Source organism: Eriocheir sinensis, chromosome 31, assembly GCF_024679095.1.
Source record: "Eriocheir sinensis breed Jianghai 21 chromosome 31, ASM2467909v1, whole genome shotgun sequence".
Taxonomy (NCBI): domain Eukaryota; kingdom Metazoa; phylum Arthropoda; class Malacostraca; order Decapoda; family Varunidae; genus Eriocheir; species Eriocheir sinensis.
This window is the reverse complement of record NC_066539.1, coordinates 2,776,512-2,798,760: the sequence shown is the minus strand read 5'-3', so window position 1 is coordinate 2,798,760 and position 22,249 is coordinate 2,776,512. Positions and strand designations below refer to the sequence as shown.

Sequence of the window (22,249 nt, the reverse complement as noted above, 5' to 3'; positions counted from 1 at the left end):
ACTGGATGCACGCTCCACCCCTGACCCCTGGGGCTTGCAGCTGGGTTCAGAGCGACCACACCTGTTCCTTCTGAGCCAAGCAAGCGGTGTCACGCCCCCTGCCCCCGGCCAAGGTCATGCCAGCCCGCCAGCACCAGCAGCCTCATCCCACACCTCAGCTCACTGCCCCCGCCCCGCGGCACACACACACACCAGCAGCGCGTCGCCCTGATACAAGGACAGCGGGGCCGGTCCCTCGCCCACACTCCGCTGCAGTACATGACCGTGTTAGGATCGCCACAACACATGCTACTCAGTCTTCCAAAAACATGGCAGTCTCCCTGATAGGTCTTATATATGTCCTTGACAGCACCAAGGGGCCTCAATTAAGAGCAATATTCATGGGTACTTGGGTGTTTTAATGGGTGCGTCAAAAAGCGGGGGTGTGGGCGTGTGCCGCATCGTGGGCGTGGCTCACACGGTAATCACGCTCGCTGGGCGTGACTGTAGCGACGATGATTTGCCGAGACACGCAGCGGTCACCCGTACCCACGGGACAGGTGACAACTCAAGCCCAGGGCCAGGTGGTAATAGTAGCAAGGCGTAGCTTGCACACTATTGCCACTGATAAGGGAAAACAAGTGATTGAATGGCACCCCAGTGCTCGGTGGCTAAGACCAGATAGCAGCTCTGCCTGGTTTACAAGAGGGCACCTACCTCTCACCGAGAAGCCGCCGTGAGCTGGTACTCACAACCTCTGGGTCGCCAGCAAGCACCACACTCACTGAGCCACCCGGCCCCTACTGATAACAGAGACTACTCAAGGAAGCAGTGAGTCAGCCCACGCGACTCACTTCCCTCTGCAATACACGAAACTTCCCGGCCCCGGGCTACGTGAGGAAGTTGCAAGACCTTCACTTTCCACGCCAACCGGAAGTGCTGACCACCCACCCCTTCCCCCGCCACCACCACAGAGAAAATTGCAGGCGATAGCGGGGGGCGGCCTAAGATCCTGCTGCAAGGCTTAAACATGACCGCGTGTGGCCTCGCGAAGTGGTGATCGTGCATTGAATTACTATCAATAATATGCATACTGATGGTTAGTTTTGTTGCAATACATGTTGAAGGGGCCATGGCAGCGAGCCAGCCCCGAGGAGTCCTCCATCAGCCAGCTGCACCACCTGTTGGAGCCGCGCCTCCCACATCCTGCACGGCCCGCCTGACAACACTCCTCCACCTGACACAAGCATCCTCCTCGCGGGCTTGGCACGCCGTTAGCAAGACCACTCATCCTCTCATCACACGCTCAGCATCCTTGTCTGAGTGGTGCTTTAAATTTAAATACATTAACAGACAAGTAAATCAAGCTGTGCACAACTCATACATCTGGGCGCAGCACGTGACGGGGACGGTAGGAGGGTGTTTAAGGATGAAGGAAAAGCCCCGTGATGAACGTTAGGGTAAGCGGGGCAGGTGAGTGGCTTGAGCCAGGGGAGGGGCATGGGGGGCGCCTGGCAGGCTCGGGCTGTCGACGGGCTGGGCCACCGCCAAATATGGGTGGGTAGGCACGCATGCTACCCAGTGCCGCCCACCTTTCACACCCACACGTCCTCCACGCGCACCCTAATTGGGTCTCGACGGGCATCATCTGGTGGCACGACACACCTGGCTGCGGCCACGAGCTAACTTTGGCAGTACTTGCACCGACATTCAGGTCCAGACTCATTCACCAGGTTTAGGAGCAGTGGCTGTCGTCAGGGCGGGGATCAACACCCGTTCCCTCTGTCCTACACCAACACCCTCTGCCCGCCCCCACGCGCCACACAAGCGTACACATACAGCCCGTGGGAGATGCGTCTTGACTAATGGAGCCCCGCCCTCACACCACACCAGCGGCGGGGGAGAAGAGCTAAGAAAATGAGGCTGAGGGTGGAGGTTGAGGCCAAAAAGACGCATGCAACAAAGGCAAAGGGTGGTACACAGAGGCTCCTGACACGCCCACGCCAGAAACTCATGACGCACATGAAGTACCAGCCTCATTCTCTCTGTCTCTCTCACACACACACACACACACACACACATATCCAAGACACCCACCTCGAAGCACTATCCCCCAGTATCCACAGTCCTCACACGCTGCGGGTGATTGCTATAAATCCCTCTCGTCCTTCACAGCCACTGAGGCCCCTGGGCGGCTGTGGTGTATATCCTAGCACTCGACGAGGGCACACATGCCCACCACGTACCAGCACCACCACTCTACTGATCACTCTTCACTGAAGTTCACTCTCCGAGCACTGAGACTGGGCAGCTCGCCTCCTCTCGGCAACCAACTACCATTTTTATCAGCATTTGTTTAGTCCCCTATCCCACGACACTATCCCCTTCTTTTAGCCCACACTAAACTATTATAAAGTGAGGACTGTAAACCAAGAGACGCTTACGTTAAGTTTGTCAAATTAAAGGCAACCCCTAGGCATAACTAGATAGCATCATGCGAGGCGATGGTAACACTGCTGAGCGCAGCCACGCTCAAAGAAAACGGGAAGATGCGGGTCCCCTGCTCCCTCACTGGACCCCGCTACAACGATGCCGCCGCCTCTTACTACAGGTGAATCCGTACGGTAGCTCGGGGTCACCGCCATGACGCAACACCTGCTTCCGAGATGAACTGATTGAATAATTTCTGGGGCGGGGCAGCGCGGGCACTCTTCCGGACCGAGGCCCGGCAGGCAGACGGGCGCCGCCTCCCATCCCCGTCACGACCACCATACCCAGTGAGTGATGGATGGAAGGGTCGGGTGACGAAAACCAACACAGTTCAGGGCACAGTTTACCCACTGACCCACACCACCAACACCTGCGCCTGCCCCGCCCAGCACCCTGATTGACAGTGGCGGTCAGTCACTTCCACTACAAGGAAGCCAGTTCAGTGTGTAAGACTTTACTTTCGCTGGTGTGCTGCGGGTTCGTTGTAGGCGATTCCAATTTCCTCACCTTGGGCCATTCTCCGAGTCATCTTCGATCGGACAGAATAAATCACAAGGGTAACAATTATGGGGGCAGCACGCGGCGGCCTAGGGACATTCCTGTTAAGGAGGCGCTGACAGACCAACGCACAATGACTGCCAAACAAGGTAACAGGAAGTCTCAACCTAACTCACTGAAAAATACTATACACAAACAAAATATAAATCACCAAGCAAGAAAATATTTGAAATTACAAAGTAATGACGATTGACCTACAGTGTATCAGTCTATCGCATATCACACACCACCACCACAATTAATAGATTTTCCCCCGTTTTCAATAACCAATAATAATTCCTAATACGTTCATGAATCTTGGGCAAATTAATAAGAAAATAAGAGTGGTGGGCCTTATTAGCTAGTGGTGTTTGCTTGTCCCCTCCACACGAGAGGCTGCCGGGGAAGGCCAACATATCTGCCTGATAACGCTAAGGTGTCTCGCCCCGCCCTGCCACCCCCACGATCCTGGTCGCTCCTGGCCTAAAGTAGCTGTTGGATCCTCATACTGTAAGGCGGTACTTTAGTTCAATGAGATTAACTCTTTCTCATATATGCCCTATTACTCGGCCTTTCTTGTAACTTCTTATCTCATGCTTTTTTTCCTACTCTGCTTCTACTTTTTATCTCTTCTTTTTCTTCTTATCTTTACGTTTCTTTTTTCTTCTTCTTCTTATCTCTTATCTTCTTTTTCTTATCTCTTCTTTTCTTTCTCTTATTATTCCTTTTCTATTCTTCTTTCTATATTTCTTTCACCTTATCCCGTTCCTGCTCTTCCTCCCAAGCCATTTTGTTGTCATCTTCCTTCCGCATCTGGCAGCGCAGCCAACACACACACTCACACACCACGGTTACTGCGTTGCTTAGCTTGGGAATGATCAAAGCACCACCTCATCACGCGCCCAACCACACCACATTCCGCATTCATCACCCATCTCGCAAGCTAAGCCTTAATCAACACACACACACACACACAAGGAGGAAAAAAAAAGGCCGGTTACATATTTACACAGCATGTCCTCACAACTAGCCTCCCTTTTCCTCCCTTCTTCGTCTGTGGGTGGGTCAGAACAGGGCGGGGCGGGTCATAGCGAGGCGCGGCGGGATAGGAGTAATGGGGGTAGGGGGGGGGGGATGTGTCTGCCTCCCCCTCTGCCAGCCTGCCGCCTCTTGCGTATTTACAAAGGTGGTCCATTGTTTGACCTTACCTCGCAGGGTCACATTACACCCTTTAATGTCGCTTATGTCGCGGGGCTGACCAGCTGGACTACAGAATATGTGTGTGTGTGTGTGAGAGAGAGAGAGAGAGAGAGAGAGAGAGAGAGAGAGAGAGAGAGAGAGAGAGACGGAAAGAAAGCAGAAAAAAATAAGAAAATGTATTCGAAAATGGAAGACAAGCGATTACTTTTTTTTTTTGGAATGGTATATAAGTAAAATACCTGTGCCACCCCAACCTGAAGGCCGCGGACAAAGAGACGGTGGAAATGGTAGTGTATTCATGTGTAGTACACCAGCACATGTATACATCGATGCTGCGTGCCATTTACATACCTCCGATGCATAATGAAGCAGTACTGTAGCCTATTTCTGTGAGGGTAAACACACACACACACACACACACACACACACACACACACACACACATCGTACCCTCATCATCCCCCCCCCCCCAACCCTACCACTCTCCCTGAACCATCAACCCCACCCCCACCCTTTTAACACTCGAGGTATGGCAGCAGCGCCAGCCGGACATCCTTCTGCTATTAACTAAAAGAGACCAGCGCCCGATTAAATGATTATGATGAAGCGGACCTGCTGACAGAACACCTTAAGATAATTACTACTACTACTACTACTGCTACTATTACTACTACTACTACTACTACTACTACTACTACTACTACTACTACTACTACTACTAATATCGCTACCCACGCAGGTCTTCGTAATATAACCGGTAACATGGGGGTGGGGGCAGATGGAGACTTGGTGGAAGAGACTGTGAGGGGAAGGGAATAGAAAGGCGATGGAAAGGAAAGGGAAGGGAATGAATGGGAAAGAAAGAGAAGGGAAAGGAAGGGAAGGAAAGGGAAGGGAATGAATGGGAAGGGAAGGGAAGGGATGGAATGGGAAGGGAAAGGAAGGGTAGAGAATGGAAGGGAAGGAAAGCGCTAGCATTGTAATGAAAGGGAATGGAATGGAGAGGAAGAAAAGGCCAAGGAGGGAAGGGAAATGAAGGGAAGGGAAGAGAAGGGTAGGGAAGAGAAAGGAGAGGGAAGGGAAATGAAAGGAAAGGAAGGGAAGAAACACTAAGAGAAAAGAAGGGAAGGAAAACGAAGGGAGAGGAAGGGAAGGGAAGGGAAGGGGAAGTAGAGGGCCATTGATGTCACCTCACCCACCGCCCAACAGGGTCAATAAGAAGTCAGTCATTCGAGGCTTCAGCGGTGACCTGACCCAGCTGACCCCTTTCTACTCCCTCCCTCCCTCTTATCCATTCCATCAATATTTTCCGAACTCTCTTCCCTCTTATTTTCTTCTTTTTACTTATGTTTCTCAATATATTCTCTCTCTCTCTCTCTCTCTCTCTCTCTCTCTCTCTCTCTCTCTCTCTCTCTCTCTCTCTCTCTCTCTCCCCGTATCCGCGACACACATCCTTCTCCCCGACGGATAACTCACCATAGCTCCCAGCCACACCCACGCCCCTTCCACGGCACACGCCCACACACGCCCCTTCACTTTCTCCTTTCGCTCACCCGTCCCCCCCCCCCGCCTCCCCCCACACACACGCGCGATCAAGTCGTGGTTATTCCTATTCCACGCTTATTTTCTTATATTCATTACTAGCCTTTCTTTCCCCCTGTTTTATGCTTTATACTTTCTTTTCCTCCTCCTCCTCCTCTTCCTTCTCTTCCTTTCTATTCAATAAACTCACAGACCACTGCTTTTCACTGTCCATGGGTTATTTTATGCTCCAATACCTGTACTTACCAACCCCTTATCCTCCTCCTCCTCCTCCTCCTCTTCCTTTCTATTCAATAAACTCACAGATCACTGCTTTTCACTGTCCATGGGTTCTTTTTATGCTCCTATACCTGTACTTACAAACCCCTTATCCTCCTCCTCCTCCTCCTCTTCCTTCCTATTCAATAAGCTCACACACCACTGCTTTTCACTGTCCATGGGTTATTTTTATGCTCCTATACCTGTACTGACAAATCCCTTATCCTCCTCCTCCTCCTCCTCTTCCTTACATCCACAAATCTTCACTTTCCTGGGTGTGTCTACGGTTCTTGTGCCTCTTTTTACCGTAGACGTTGCCCCTAAGACTCCCTACTTTTTACTGAACCTTTTTTTTCGTGTGTTTTCAGGGACCTACAAACATATATTCCTCCCTCCCTCCCCTACAAGATCTATCACCTTTTTTCGTGTTTGTTTGGGCGTGTTCTACTTATCGTTCCACTCCTTCCTACTTAGTCCTCACATTTTCGTCCCCCTCCCTCCCTCCCTGCCTCCCCCTACTTTCTGCTCAAAATATCTGTAATGGTTTTGTTGTTTGTTTGTTTGGGCGTGTTCCACTTGTGTTTCCATTGATTCCAACTTATTCCTCACATTTTCGTTCCCCCTCCTTTCTTCTCTCACAACTTTTCACTTAAAATTCTGTTGCTTATATTTTTTTGGTATGTTTGGGCGTGTTACATAAGAACATAAGAACACTCCTTCCTACTTATTCCTAACCCAATCATTTTCTGTCCCCGTAACTCAGGATCCTGCTATATATATTCCCATTTTCATTGTGTCGTATCGTAAACCTATTCTCCCTCCATCTTTTCTTCCCCTTTATCCATTAGCCCACTACACCTTCACCCTCTCCTCCACCTTTCCGTCCTCACTGTATAGCTCTGTATTGATATTATCCTACCTAGCAAGAGGCACCAAAGACCATGTAGCGTTGAACCGTAAACTTGAAACGGGAAAGCTACATGAGGAGAAGGAATGTTGTTTTTCGTGTTCAGAAGGGATTAAAGGAAGGAGTGGCAGGAAGTGAGGACAAATAAAAGGCTTTCGGCTCTCAGCAAATACTTTCAAAGGCCACACAAGAGATTATTTGGGTTGTCTTCAGTGTTTCTTCACGTTCATGGTGCAGGAGCCTTGTCAAACTATCCCTAGGCTCATAAACTACCCATGGAAATACTAACACAGCCTCTACGAAAGCCTTATAAAATGTAAGTGCGGGTCTCGAAATATTTGAGATAATGGGCCAGTGTAAAATTAACTACGTCTATAATTCCTAGTCAATCCGTTTCAGTATTTTGTCTCAGGATGGGCATGTGTGTTTTTTCAAGCCTTTTTAACAGCGGATGAAAAATTAGGGCAAAGGGCTGATAAAGGTCCTGTAAGAGCACACCCTTCTCACATCAGGTTTCATCTCCCGTCTCTGAAACCCCTCCATGGCTTCAAGGGGCAGGGTATCAATGAGTGGGTGGAGGGGGGGAGGGGCTGCGTCCTCACTCCACGCCCTCAAAGACACAATCTGAGAATCTGTGACTCGTAGGAGGGAAAACACGGGGAGCAGGATACACGTGTCTCTTTTATTAGTCTGTTAAGATGCCCGCTACGTCCCTACACGACGCATCATTAACGCCTCCTCGGTTTTCTCTTCTGGGCGTCCTTCCCTCATGCCCACGCGCACGCTCCCCTGCGGCCTATACAGCAACACCACCGCCCAGACACACACGACGCTTCCTCACCTAACCTCCCATACGCACTACCAACGCTAATTTGTTTAAACGTCGTCTTAGTATTTATTTAGTTATGAAGCTAGTTTGTCTTTTTAATTCCATTTTTGGGGGCGGAGTTAGGATTTTCACAGCTAAGGAAGTCGGCATATTACAAAGTCAGTCGTAAAAAGTGAAAAAAATCAACGAAACCAACTAACCAAACCTTGAATAACGGGTCATAAAGGACAAATCTGCCATATCATTGTGACTAAAGACTAATACGACATTGAAAAATTAGGGGCAAGACTTTTTCCACTCACCCCAATCTTCCTCTAATCCACAACCAAAACAAAAACTCCACCCGGACGCCAACGACACTTCACCTTACCTTCAATACGCACCAGTATTTATCCACTTAACCCACTCTCCTTCTATCCTGCATACTAACCTCTACTCCAGCACTACACACACGCACACACACACACACACTCCACCCGGACACCCATGAACCTTCACCTTACCTTCCATGTGCACAACTAAGTACTTATTCACTTAACCCCAATCTTCCTCTATCCTGCATCCTAACCTATATATTCCAGCACTATACACGGAGCAAAAACCTCCACCCGAACACTCTTAACCTTATCTTCCATGCGCACTACCAAGTCTTTCTCCACTTCACCCATTTTTCCTCTATACTGCATCCTTCAGTGACCAAACTAACTTATACTTCTGAAATACACAGATATAAAACAAAATCTACACGCGGGCACTTGCAACATGTCACCTTACCTTACATGCGCACAATCAAGTCTTTCTCCACCTGCAACAATCTTCCTAAATCCTGCAACCTCACCTATTCGTAGCCTATTCCTATACAGTACTACCCAGATTTTGAGAGAGAGAGAGAGAGAGAGAGAGAGAGAGAGAGAGAGAGAGAGAGAGAGAGAGAGAGAGAGAGAGAGAGAGAGAGAGAGAGAGAGAGAGAGAATAGAGAAAGGGAAGAGGAAGAGGTGGTAGAAGAGAAGCAGAATGGACGCTACTGTAGGTTGGCGGGTTGGTAACTGAAGAACAAGAGCTCCTAACCCCTTTTGGCCCACTAGTTGTTTTCCCTTAGTCGTAACCAAGATTCCTCCCCTTTTCTGGCCTTTCTTCAACCCACCCACCAATTCTCAAACGGTGCCTCTCCATCCATCGGGCAAGACACTACTCCATTCTTCCATTCCTCAACCCACCGTACACATCACCTCAACGGCTCCTCTCAGTCGGGCACCACACACACACACACACACACACACACATCGTCGCCAGCAGTAATGATCAGCAGCTGGAGGTGGTGGTCGGTCTGTGGCTGCGGGGGAAGGAAGGGCGTGGAGGCCGCAGCGGATGGTCTTATGGCAGAGACAAGTTAAGGGGACGAGGGTTGTTTTAGGCGGGGCGATAGCGCGATAGGAGATAGGAGGAAGAGGAGGAGAAGGAGGAGGGTAAAGAGGAAGAGGAGGAATAAGAAGAAAAAGAGAAACAAGAACAACAACAGAATGTATAAGTCATTCCTCTAAGCTAGACATCTACTGCCTCGAAGCTTTGCAAGAGTAGCGAGAAAGCGACCGAAAACACAACCTTATGATCGCAAGTCCAGTACGCTACCATAGACTTACCCAGTGCCTCAGATGAAGATGAAGAAGCAGAAGGAGAAGAAAAAGAAGAAGAAGAAGAAGAAGAAGAAGAAGGAGTAGAAAGAGAAGGAGGAGGAGGAGGAGGAGGAGGAGGAGGAGGAGGAGGAGGAGATAATGAAAAAAAGAAGAAAATGAAAGGGAAAGGATGAAGAAGAAGAAGAAGAAGAGTGAGGAGGAGATGGATGAAGAGGAGGAGGAGTCATAGCAGCAGTAGCAGTAGCAGTAGTAGTAGTAGTAGTAGTAGTAGACCTCGCGTGGTGGCCTGCCTTGCCCCTCCCTCCCCGCCATCCGGAGAGAGGTCGGCTAAAAGGCAGCCTAAACGCCGGACAAAGGACGATAACGTTATATCTTAATGCAATTTTCCTGGTAATGTCTGGACAGATCTATACGAGAGGGGCGGCGTGACGGAGGGAGGGAGGGAGGGAGGGAACAGAGAGGGGAGAAGACGGTCATGGTGGTGATAGAGAAGGGACTTTTTTTGTACTACTTGTGTATTCTCCTCGTGCCACATTCATACACAAAAAGACAAACAAACGTCCTATTCCTAACGTGTATGTAATATATTCATTGGACCCACACAGCCGGCCGCCGTTCCTGCCGCGCCGAAGTCACATAACCGAGGCAACAGATCAAAAGATGAGTATTGTAATGTAACGTGAGGACGCGCCTTACACGAGCTGTTCGGGGGAGCGGACGGCGAGGAACGAGAAAGATATGCATTTTATTTAGAAGATTACTTATTATTCTCGTCGTCAGCATTTCCGTGTCGATGTTGTGTGTGTGTGTGTGTGTGTGTGTGTGTGTGTGTGTGTGTGTGTGTGTGTGTGTCATAAAGGCGTATTATACATTATGGATGAAGTGGAGGAATGTGGAGCAGGAACATGGAAGGCGTATGATCGGTGGAAATAATTAATAGGTATGTGGATGATATACGGAGGCGGGAAGTACTGGAGCTGACAGAAGGATGTGGGAAAGACGAGCTGTGGAGGAGAGCGTGGGGGTGTGTGGAGGGTCAACCGAACTAGACTCGAGAAAAAAGCACAAGAATCTAACGTTTGGAGACGAAGAAATGTGGTTTTGTGGAGGGAATGTGGAGAAGCATGGTGGAGGCAAAAGGGAGTCGTGTGGAGGGAGGACCAATTGGTGAAAGGAGATTATACAGATTACACACACACACACACACACACACACACACACACACACCAAAAATAGATAAAAATAAATAAATTAGTAAAAGAATTAAGCTGAGAAACACGGAAGGTCCAACAACGCCATGAATCGATTTCTTGGTGAGTCACGGGATGTTTCACACACACACACACACACACACACACACACACACACACACACAGGCAGGCAAGCATAACCATTTCAACGTGTGACGATGTCTAATCTATTTACCGGACAGACGCATGGCGGGTCTGGCAAACCGAGGAGAGTGGGCGGCGCGGCGGGACGGAGCCGACGGATGGATGAAGGCGCCTGGACGTGCAAGGCGAGCATATGCGACGATGGAAACTTATGTGAGTGCATGAGTCACTCTTCTTGCCGGGCTGACTCTTTGGCTCCTCAGCAAGTGATCACACAGAACAGCGTGGTATGTACAGATGCTGCAGCCCACACGTGCACCACATATTTCCCGAAGCTCCACGCACTACTAACCTTTTTCTTTCCCGGTGCACACACCACCCGGAGCGCCGCCTGGCTGTGTCGAGGCTGCGGCAGGCGACCACCAACCACCCCGCACTCCCGGAGCAGCAAAAGGCGGCTGGAGCAGGACGCCCCGCGCACCCGCCCTGTCGCCCCGGCCTCCGACGTGTACTGTCCAGACTCTTCTGGTCAGACCCCAGTCAAGAGGGTTCATTTCTCGCCTCTTTGCACAAAAAACACAAATTCCGTTTTTCCCTCCCCTGCACAGAGACTATTCAATTCTGATAATGGCTCATTACTCCCCAGCAGATTGTTGCGTCGGTCTGCCAGTCCTCAAACTCCCCCCCCTGACCTGCCACGACCCCTCCACGCACGGCCCCGCGGCCCTACAGGTGCCCGAGGGTGCCACGGACGGGACGCACTGTGAAAACACTAAGTGAAACAATATGGAAATGGTGAAGGATCGGAGGGGATTCCTTTAGGGCATTCCGAAGATTCCCCGGAGATTCCCATTGTAGCCGAGCGGATGGGACTGTTCCAGACACCCAGACAGGGAGGCGGCCGCTGACACCCGCACCGTCTTCGGAGCAGATGGAGTGGACACAAGCTCTGCGGTGTTCTAATGAGCCCCTTGTGTGTAGCGGGCGGGCCGTATTGTGCCTTACTCATCTCCCCTGGCTGAATCACAATATGCTCTCCTATAATCCACCCCCACCGCCCGCCCTTCCGCCAAAGTGCCACCTACGGCACTCCCTTTGCCCCTCTCTCACCTCACGGTCTCCTCCTCCTCTCCTTCCGCATCCCTTTGCTGGGGAACGCGACGGCAGCGGAGGTCATGCACCCCAGACGAGGCAACACACAGACAAGGTGCCTATAGGTCTGGGGCGCCGCCACCATCACCACCACCGTCACCCACACGATCAATAGTAACCCACTTCACCACCACCACCACCACCACCAGGCCGGCCCTAGCTACACACCATCACCAACAACATCCTCTTCACCCCTACAGCACCGTCACTACCGTCACCTCCCTCGCGACTACTTGGAAACAATTAAGACAAGTTACAGTCATTATCCACCCACGGGGACATCTTCATCACCAGCATGACAGCGACATATCATGCACCACGGTCATCATCATCGTCTTGTGCTTGCCTCTCCTTATGTTTAGTCATGCTACCTGATACCTGGGCACAGTACCTGACGGACATTCATCAACGCTTCTCAGTCAGGCACATACAACACAACACCCACCATGGTCGCCACCCTTAAAACACACATGCCAACATATTCAATAACCTAAACTAATTCATTCCTCCACTAATCAATCATCACATCCACCCTTCAAGCGTTTTTTGTCTTCTCTCAATACTTCTCACTCACTCACCCACCCGTACCCGCCATGCACTCACCCGGCCATCCCGTCATCCAGGGGTCCGAGGTCACGCCCAACACCTGTCCAGCATGACCACCCCGGGCCTAGGAGCGTGAGGTCTCGGCCAGAGAGAGGGAGGCTGGCGTGTCACGGTTCCGAATCCTTAAGCGTGACACTCCTGAGATCACAAAGCAACTTGACGTGTGTGTGTGTGTGTGTGTGTGTGTGTGTGTGTGTGTGTGTGTGTGTGTGTGTGTCTCTCTCTCTCTCTCTCTCTCTCTCTCTCTCTCTCTCTCTCTCTCTCTCTCTCTCTCTCTCTCTCTCTCTCTCTCTCTCTCTCTCTCTCTCTCTCTCTCTCTCTCTCAAAATTATAAGCAATGAAAAACTAAAACTATTTCAAACATTGTTATCCGTCAGTCTCTCACACCATCTGATTTTTATAACCCCCCATCTCTCTCTCTCTCTCTCTCTCTCTCTCTCTCTCTCTCTCTCTCTCTCTCTCTCTCTCTCTCTCTCTCTCACACACACACACACACACACACACACCATACCCAATTTAATATTGAAAGCTCTAGCACACTAACTTTTTATCAGTCCGCCTATCACACCGTTTGTCTAAGTAATCTGCCTCCTCGCACGGAAGGTCCACACTAGGCACGCAAGCTTAATAACGTCCCTCTTCGGCCTCACCCTTCGACTATAAAATCCTCTGCTAGATCTGGTGACGCTTTATAAAGTTATAGGTTAATGTTATTCGAGTTACGTTGACGCAGAAGTATTGGATAGGCTTAGAGGTGAAAGTATATAGTAGTAGTAATTAGTTAGAAGTGAAAGGCTGGAAAAGATGTATGATGCGACACGAGGGCTTACATAGAGGGAGTATTACAAGGTATGGTGTTATGGTGAAATGAAGAACATGGGGAGGTGGAGGTAGTGGTGGTGGTGATGAACAGAGTGGTGGAGGTTGTGATGATGGTGATGAGGGACATATGGAGGTGGTTGGTGGAGGTAGTGGTGGTGGTATTGGTTGGGAGGTTCAAGTGGTGGTGATGGCAGTAGGGAGGTTCATGTGGTGGTGATGATGGTGGTGGTGGCGAGGACCATAGGGAGGAAGTGGTGGTTGGTGGTGACACGATCAATATGGCGGGAAAGGCTGAGGGGGGAGTGTGGTGTAACCTGACCCAAGTGGTAATTGATTTAAACACGGGATAAAATCTGCCGGCGTGGGGTCAGCGCGGGCAGGCAAAAGGCATAACGGCGGTGGTGTCTCAGGGCGTGGCGGAACGGAACAACGCGGCTTCGAGATCTGGATTCGATACACGCTTAGTTCGGTTCAGTTCGACTATATAGGATGCTTGTAGGGGGGGGAGGGGGGGGATTCTGCACAATGGGATATTCATTTTGAGACTTTCTATTTCTCGGTCTCCTTGTTTTTGGCGCCTCGCTATCAAAAAAAGAGAGAGAGAGAGAGAGAGAGAGAGAGAGAGATTTGGGTTCGGTTCGACAAAGGATTTAGTTCGGTTCAGTTCGAGTAGGATGCTTGAGAGGGGTTTGAATTCAGAACAACGGATTGAGATTTTCGATTTCTCTGTCTCCTTGTTTTTGGTGTCTCGGTATCAATAAAAAGAGAGACTTCGTGAGTTTTGTTAGGTTCGACACGATTTAGTTCGGATGGCGATGAGGGAGGGGGGGCACTAAAATGGTTTCTGCTTTTCCAGGTTTTTGCTTCGTCAATCTCCTTCTGCGTGTTATAGATCTTGTAATGGGGAGGTTTTTCGATGCTAAAGAATGGAGCCTCACGGCGGGGTTCGGGTTCTATATACAGTACGGTACGGCACGGTCCGCTTGGTCGGGTCTTGGTCGGGGTGACAGCCGGCCAGTCTGCACGGCGACTCACCCTTTCTGGTTCCCTCTTCATCCATGCGTGACTATGCCTTTCGTTTCTCCGGGGTGGAAGGGGATGCATTCCATTCCCGCCAGCTGCAAAGGTTCGTGACCACAGATGTTTATTACCTTGACCAAGAATGGGCTGGGAAATAATATTCTTGCTCAACTTTATGGGGAGGAGCTAAAATGATTGAAGACTATGGTGAAGCTGTAAAAAAAAAAGTGCATAAGTGAAAGGCTGTCCGTGCCGTGTGTTCCCATTTGTTTGCATCCTGGTGAAAACTGCTGCTGGTTGAATCTTGTCTTGGCTAACAGGCTGCTGAGAGCCATAAAATCTGCCGCGAGTATCATAAAAAAACGAAAAAAAGAGGCTGATCAGATTGTGGGTTTCTGTTCTTTATCATGGTGACAGACAGTGTTAGTCGATTCCTGCCTTCGTTATAAGATGCCGCGAGTATCATAAAAAAACGAAAAAAAGAGGCTGATCAGATTGTGGGTTTCTGTTCTTTATCATGGTGACAGACAGTGTTAGTCGATTCCTGCCTTCGTTATAATAAGAACCATCTGACGAAGCATACATTAAAAAAAATATACGTACAAAGTGCTCAACAAAATTATCTATGCAAGACACTCCTGGAACTAATTTGATCATGCTTCTTTTGACAACTGTTTTCTGTATGCTTGCTGCGTGTTAGTCGATTCCTGCCTTTGTTATAATAAGAACCATCTGACGAAGCATACATTAAAAAAATACACGTACAAAGTGTCCAACAAAATTATCTATGCAAGACACTCCTGGAACTAATTTGATCATGCTTCTTTTTGACAACTGTTTTATGTATGCTTGCTGCGTGTTGCGTTTTTATTTTTCCCTTTTTTTCCTATGTCTGTCTCCTTTACTGTAATAAAAAGGAGTACCATGGGCCATCATCACGCTTAGCCGTCAGGAGGGAAGGTGATAATAAGCATAGCAAGTGTACCTGGGAGCCAAGAGTCCCCCTGATACCTTCACCTGTTAAGAGCTCCGAGAAGAAAGTTGAGGAAAAACACCTTCGCTTCACCTCCAATGAGAACCTCCCAGCCTCGCCACCACCACCACCACCAACACCATCACCACCACCTGTTGCTGTACACCTTCCCCACCTCACCCCATCCACCCAGACAGCTCTCCCCCCCTACTATCACACCTGACCTGACGCCTCTGAGCCTCCTTGCTCCGCCGCCCCCCACAAGACACCCCGCCAAGACAACACATTCGGGTATCAAGATGTAGTCAATCTGGGAAGGAGAGGAGAGGGGGAGGGGAGGATGAGGGTAGTGGAGGGCATAGACGGAGCTTTCTTCCACTTTTTGCGAGGATAGAAAGTCATGACAGCCACGATAAGAACGATTTGTCAAGGTGTGTCGATAATGATGTACTTCTTTTTTATTGGCAGGTTTGTCTTTTTGTTCAGCCTCAACAGCAGCGCAAAGAGAAACATGACCTCCGCCGCGAGGCAACGGGATTCCTTCAAGTGGAGGGGAAGGAAGGGAGGGGAGGGAGAGGAGGCGAAACGAGACAAGAAAATGGGAGGAAAATGTAACTGTTTGTGTCTCCGGTCCTCCGCTATCTCCTCCTCCTCCTCAATCATTCTTCTGCTACAGTACACAATTATCTCACTGCGCCGTAAGTTTTCCACTAACGAAACCAGCTTGATATTAAAAATGTGGACTGCAACGAAACACAAAATAAAAAAATAACATGAAATATCTAGTCAAATCTCCACATTAAATGCAACATATTTGGACCCCCCCCCCCCCTCCCCTTTCAGTCACACACCAGGGAAGCTAGTCTGTCATCTCCTAAATTCGCGACAAGCTATTGCCGATGAAACATGACTCATCAGAAGTCAGTCAATCGGTCACAGTCAGCCAGTCACCGCCATTAACAGCGTTGTCGTCATAAATAAGTTACCAGTCTGACAGCTGGAAGATCATCATTTGCTCTTTTGGCACCACGACCCCATACTAATGATTTGCAATAGGCAGAGATGGTAGTAGTAGTAGTAGTAGTAGTAGTAGTAGTAGTAGTAGTAGAGGTAGTAGTGATAGCATTAATAATAATAGTAGCAGGGCCGTACTCAGGGGGGGGTCGGAGGGGAGGGGGGTCGGACGACCCCCCCCAATTACTATAAAGTCCACTTTCTGAGAAAGTCAAAACGAAACACTGGGACGAAAAGTCCCAGTTTTTCGTTTTGACAGCACGAAAACGCACCCAGAAAGGTCAATTTTTCAAAACCCCGAACCACCCCAGATGATTTGGCTCGCTTCGCTTGCCACTCGGCCCTCTTAAAGTGGCTACAAAGGTTAACACTTAGTGGAAAAAGACCCCCCCTTTTACAGCTCTGAGTAGTAGTAGTAGTTGTGGTGATAGTTGTAGTCGCCCCAAGCCGCGCTGCATAAAATACGCTACGGCGGTGAGGGTTGTCATAAGATAACGCCAAGCCGCCGTTTCGTCCAGATGGCTTACTAGACAATAGCCACTAACTTCGAGGTATAACTCACCTGCTGCAGTTCGTCTAGGTGGCCTGCTCCCTACCGCCGCCGCCGCCGCCGCCGCCTCTTTTTATTTCGTTCCTCCTCCCCCGCTAGAAGGGCCCGCCGGCGGTGTCTCGGGTGGGCGTGGGCGGCAAAGGACTTCTCCGCCAATCTTCGGTTCTTCACGTTCTTCAGGAGGTGTGGAGGTTGAGTCCCGAGGGTGGCGGGTGCTCGCATCACTCTGCTCACCCCCGTCTGTGGGGCCCGCATCTGGCTATCGGGAGAGGGAGGTGTCTCCCCCCTCTCTTGCTTGACCAACACTTCACAGTCGCAAAGTCTATGCAACCCCTAGTCCAGCGTCCACGTTCGCCACTGACACACTGATGTCCCTATTTTTGAGTGTCTCATGTCTGTTGTATCGTTGTAAGGAGCAGCGACGCTCCCTAGAGTTAGCCACGATCGGTGTTGAGGCGGCGGCGGCGGGTCCTTGAGTAGCAGGACGGTAGGAGGCGGCGTGAGCAGCCACGTCCTACCCCTGTGAGGGCGGGCTGCTGAGTCGTGACGGTATAGGAGCGTAGCCGCCGTCCTGTCGTCCTCCCGCCCCTAAGGGAGCATCCAGGCGCCAGGTGGACGGCTTCCCAGGGGCGTCGTCTCGTTCAGTCTACCCCCCCCTCCGGCCCTCCCGTCCCTCCCTCTCGTCTATAGTCCCCCTAAACTCTTACTTTAGCATCCCTTGTTGACATTTAACGCAGCTTCTTAATTGCTCATTCAGTGCACGACTTGAGACAGTAATTTCGCTACGCCCAGCTGTCTGTCAGAACATCGTACACTGAACAATGATGATGTTCCCGTAGATTATTATGCACTGCACCGTAACTGCTCGCTTCTTATGTTAACCAGGGATCTAACAAGGCAGAAGAGCCGTCACCAGCAAACAAGTCCGTAAAAAATACTGCTCAGACTGGTCGATAGCATGCGGTCTACCGAGCATCACCTCCACGTTGTCTGCGTCCAGTCCACCAGCGGGGCGACGTGGGGGGAGGGAGGCTGTGGCGAGCTGTGGTGGGCTGTAGCTCCTCACACTGGTAATGACTCAGTGGTACAACCGGGTAATTACCTACTTAGATCATGAACAACGGCGGCCACCATGAGCATCGTGCTGTGGTGTGGCCGGCGGACGCCCCCGCAGCCTAGAGGGACGGTGTGAGCGGCCGGGACGTCCACCCACTCGCCCGGCCGGCAAGAACAGTCACTGTCGTGCAAAAAATACACGTTTGAGAACGATAATATCGGTGCCAGGCGGTCACGAGTCAGGTAAACGGTTCATGCGTGGCCCAGACTCTTGGCACGACACACACACACACACACACACACACACACACACACACACACACACACACACACACACACACATTTTTTTGTCATTCACATGGGTGTAGAATTTCCGTCTGCGATAAAGCATTTTCCTGTTCCCCAATGTATTTTTTTTCTTTTATCTGCGGTCTTGCATATGGCCAGGGATAACTGATAAGACATTTCATATATATAAAAATATAAAAAAATCACGGCGAGAGGAGGCCGGCAGCAAGTATGAAAGATGTTTGGAGATGAAAACCACAAACCACGCATCACCACAATCAACTGAATATGGGGGTGACGGACGGAGGGAGGGAGTGGAGGGGAGGGGGGAGAGGGAAGGAGCCATAAAAACGGGTGTTGCCTGAGGAAACAGTGGCCGCGGGGGACACAAAGAAGACAACCTGACATCCTGGCGGGGACTCTCACCCTCAACAATGACGGGTGACCAGGGGAGGCGTGTTGAGGTAATGGCCCTGAGTGTGTGTGTGTGTGTGTGTGTGTGTGTGTGTGTGTGTGTGTGTGTGTGTGTGTGTGTGTGTGTGTGTGTGTGTGTGTGATGCTATGAGTGACTCAGTCCACCACTTTTCCTCCTGTTTTCTTCTCCTACTCCTATTCATCATCATCGTCATTATCATATAATTACTATATCATCTCCTCCTCCTCATCCTTCTCCTCTTCTTTGTTCCTATTTGTTTTCTTTTTTCTGCTCCTCCTTTAGAAATCGCATAGGCCTTTACTTGGTTGCGTTAGGAGTGAAGTGTTTTACTCTGTTTCGCAGGTGATTTAAGCGTCAGACGAGTAGATTCAATCACTAAGGCAGGCAGGCTCCTCACAGACTAACAAGTTTCCTGTTGCTTGCTCTTCCATGTTCCCATGTTTCCTCCTCTCAAAGCAGCGTGACTCAACCCGCCAACCACACCCCTACACCCAGCAAGCTTCTGTAGTGACCCAAGAGTCGCCTTGACACGTAACTTGCATCAACACACACACACACACACACACACACACACACACACACACACACACACACACACACACACACACGCACACACACACACACACGTTTTTCATCCCTTTAACTGCATGGTAAATTCTGGAAATGACTTGCTTCTACTACCCCCCCCCCCTCCTTTCCTAAGCCTCAATTTCATTCAAGATGGGAGTATCAGACACCTTTGGAACTAAATTTATCAACTCCTTTTTTTGGCATCGTATTTTGGGGTGGAGAAGCAAACTGAAGGGACTTTTTTTATATTTAGTTTTGGTTTGTCCTTGGTCTGCGTCCTTTAACACACACACACACACACACACACACACACACACACACGCGCGCGCGCACACACACACACACACACAGACACACACACACACACACACACACACACGTCTCGGCCTGAAGTAGATGCACCCCTCAATCCCTCGCGCGTCTCCCCTTATCTGAGGAGTAATTAACAGCCGTTCCTTAGGCCCACTGGCTTTCTTTGATTGATTGCCCGTCGTCGACTCGGCTTCCCCGGCGACGCGGACTTACGGCCAACAAAGGGCTAATTGAGAGACGCGTGTCGTCCTTCCTCGAGGCTGTCGGAGGAGGGCGACGCGACCTGGCCGATGAAAGGTGAAGACGTGAGACGGTGACGGGAAGGAGGGCGGTGAGGTAAGGGAGGCACAGATGAGTTTTATGACGGGAGGGGGGGCCGGGAGAAGCACAGAAGAGCATTGTGAGTCATGGGCAATGTATACGTACGCAAACATTACCAGAGACAGAACCGAAACTGAGATCGAGGAGAATGTAAAGTGACTAATGTGACGGCCGACACACACACACACACAACGTCGAGTCCGTAAACCCTCCCTAGAGCACAGACAAGAAATGGATATCAGTGTCGGATTAAATAAATAACAAAATAAGTCGATCGTTTCCACACCCAGCCAATGAAGCAATACACGCGCCGGTACAAGCTGGGTTAGTTTTTTCACATACAAAGATAAAATGGGCAAAAATATGGCACTTAAAAGCATACAAGAGAAGATGGCGCCACTATAAACACTTGCCTGCGCCATGACGGGCTGGGGCTGACTACCATCCAGGCCCCTCAAGCAAGCCTACCGGCGCAATAGGCGAAGACGTAAAAAAAAAAAAAAAAAAATGTTAATATGATTTAAGGAGGCTGAGAAAAAAGAATTGTTGGTAGAGCTAAAGACTAATAGCCGTGTGGTTGGATACAATGATTCTGAAGATAGTGAATGAAGATAAGATAACTGTTTGCAGGAGGTTTCATAACATTTTCTAGCACTTTCCTTCAGATCTTGTGTGTGTTCCTCAGGCGTGTTTTAATGTAAATAATATACAATTGATTCCCCGATTTGAGACAAGCAGCAAGCAAAAAATATGATATACTAACATCATCACCATGCAGGAGAAGGCTTGCTTACCTTCGGCTCACGCAGCGCACGGCATCCCCCTGCAAAGAAACGAGGACTTGATGAGCGCATACGTTTGCATTACGGGAAAGAAATTAGGCTCTCTTGAGCAAATTACCGAGCATAGTTTACCTTAAGTCCGTCAATATTCATTAGTGTGTGTGTGTGTGTGTGTGTGTGTGTGTGTGTGTGTGTGTGTGTGTGTGTGTGTTGAGAGAGAGAGAGAGAGAGAGAGAGAGAGAGAGAGAGAGAGAGAGAGAGAGAGAGAGAGAGAGAGAGAACTGTGTGTGTGTGTGTGTGTGTGTGTGTGTGTGTGTGTGTGTGTGTGTGTGTGTGTGTGTGTGTGTTGAGAGAGAGAGAGAGAGAGAGAGAGAGAGAGAGAGAGAGAGAGAGAGAGAGAGAGAGAGAGAGAGAGAGAGAGAGTGTGTGTGTGTGTGTGTGTGTGTGTGTGTGTGTGTGTGTGTGTGTGTGTGTGTGTGTGTGTGTGTGTACCAAAAGTGCATTATTCATTACAAGTTTTAAAGTTTGAAAACTGAGGTCGCACACATGTTATTATAACAAAATAATAATAAAAATGTAAATATTTTTAAATTTATCTATACATGATAATAAAAATACCAGTAATAATAGCTAATAATAATAATAATAATAATAATAATAATAATAATAATAATAATATTATTATTATTATTCAATAGTTATATTATTAGAAATATCATTAGTATTAATGTTATTATCATAGGCAGCTCAAACACTAAAACTGAGTTATTATATTAAAACTACATTTTTTATCATCATTATTTTTACATATAATAATAATAATAATAATAATAATAATTTAATAAAAATAATAATAAAAATAATGATAATTTGTATTATTATTGTTATTGTTGTTATTATTATCACTACTTCTACGTATAGTCGGTTCAGCTAAGTCTGAAGTGAGCATTATCGTGCGCTGGCAATGTGCTGTCACACGGTTGTCCGATTTCGTGGATACCGTAAGCTAGCCGACGCATAGCAAACAGTGGTCAGTGTCAATAATATGCAGGCAGCAATAACAAACACCGCCAGTTATATATAGTCGATTATGAGTTAAAGGATATTAGTAATGTCGCAAAGAGCTGTTTTGTTAATTTACAAGTTCGCTGATCATAATTATTAGACAGCCTTGAAGCTGGAAGCAATATCCGACATTGCTGATATTTTTTTAACCCAAAATCGACTATAATTGACGGCATTTGTTATTGCTGCCTGCATATTATTGACACTGACGAGTGACGATTCTTTACTATGCGTGGGCTGGAATACAGCATCCACGAAATCGGACACGCCGTAAGACAGCAGGTTGCCAGCGCACGATAATGCTCACTTCAGACTTGGGTGAATCGACTATACTACTATTATCTTAAATTTTCCACTGCTCTAATTTACCTCTTGGATTATCCACTGTGAGGCAAGAGGGTTGTGCAATACTGTTACCAAACATCCTGTCATAATATCTATACCACGGTTGGAAATATAACAGCATGTACCAATGAGGTATCCTAATGGTTATGATGAAACTGAAGTTTATATTTTATTCATCGATTTTTTTGTGTGTGTGGGTGTGTTTAATGATGAACAAAAATAATTAG

The 22,249-nt window shown here is 48.8% G+C and overlaps 1 protein-coding gene across 6 annotated transcripts in view; it reads right to left on the bottom strand.

Moving 5' to 3' along the window:
- LOC127005791 (talin-2-like) overlaps positions 1-22,249 on the bottom strand; it is a 170,707-nt gene that overhangs the window by 138,738 nt on the left and 9,720 nt on the right. For 2 of the 6 annotated variants that reach the window (XM_050874898.1, XM_050874897.1), the window contains exon 2: positions 20,625-20,653. The gene's annotated coding sequence lies outside the window, so the exon portion shown is untranslated. Of the gene's footprint in view, positions 1-2,076; positions 2,263-16,859; positions 16,884-20,624; positions 20,654-22,249 lie in introns of those variants that run through there. The other 4 variants (XM_050874896.1, XM_050874901.1, XM_050874900.1 and 1 more) reach the window with 3 other exon arrangements.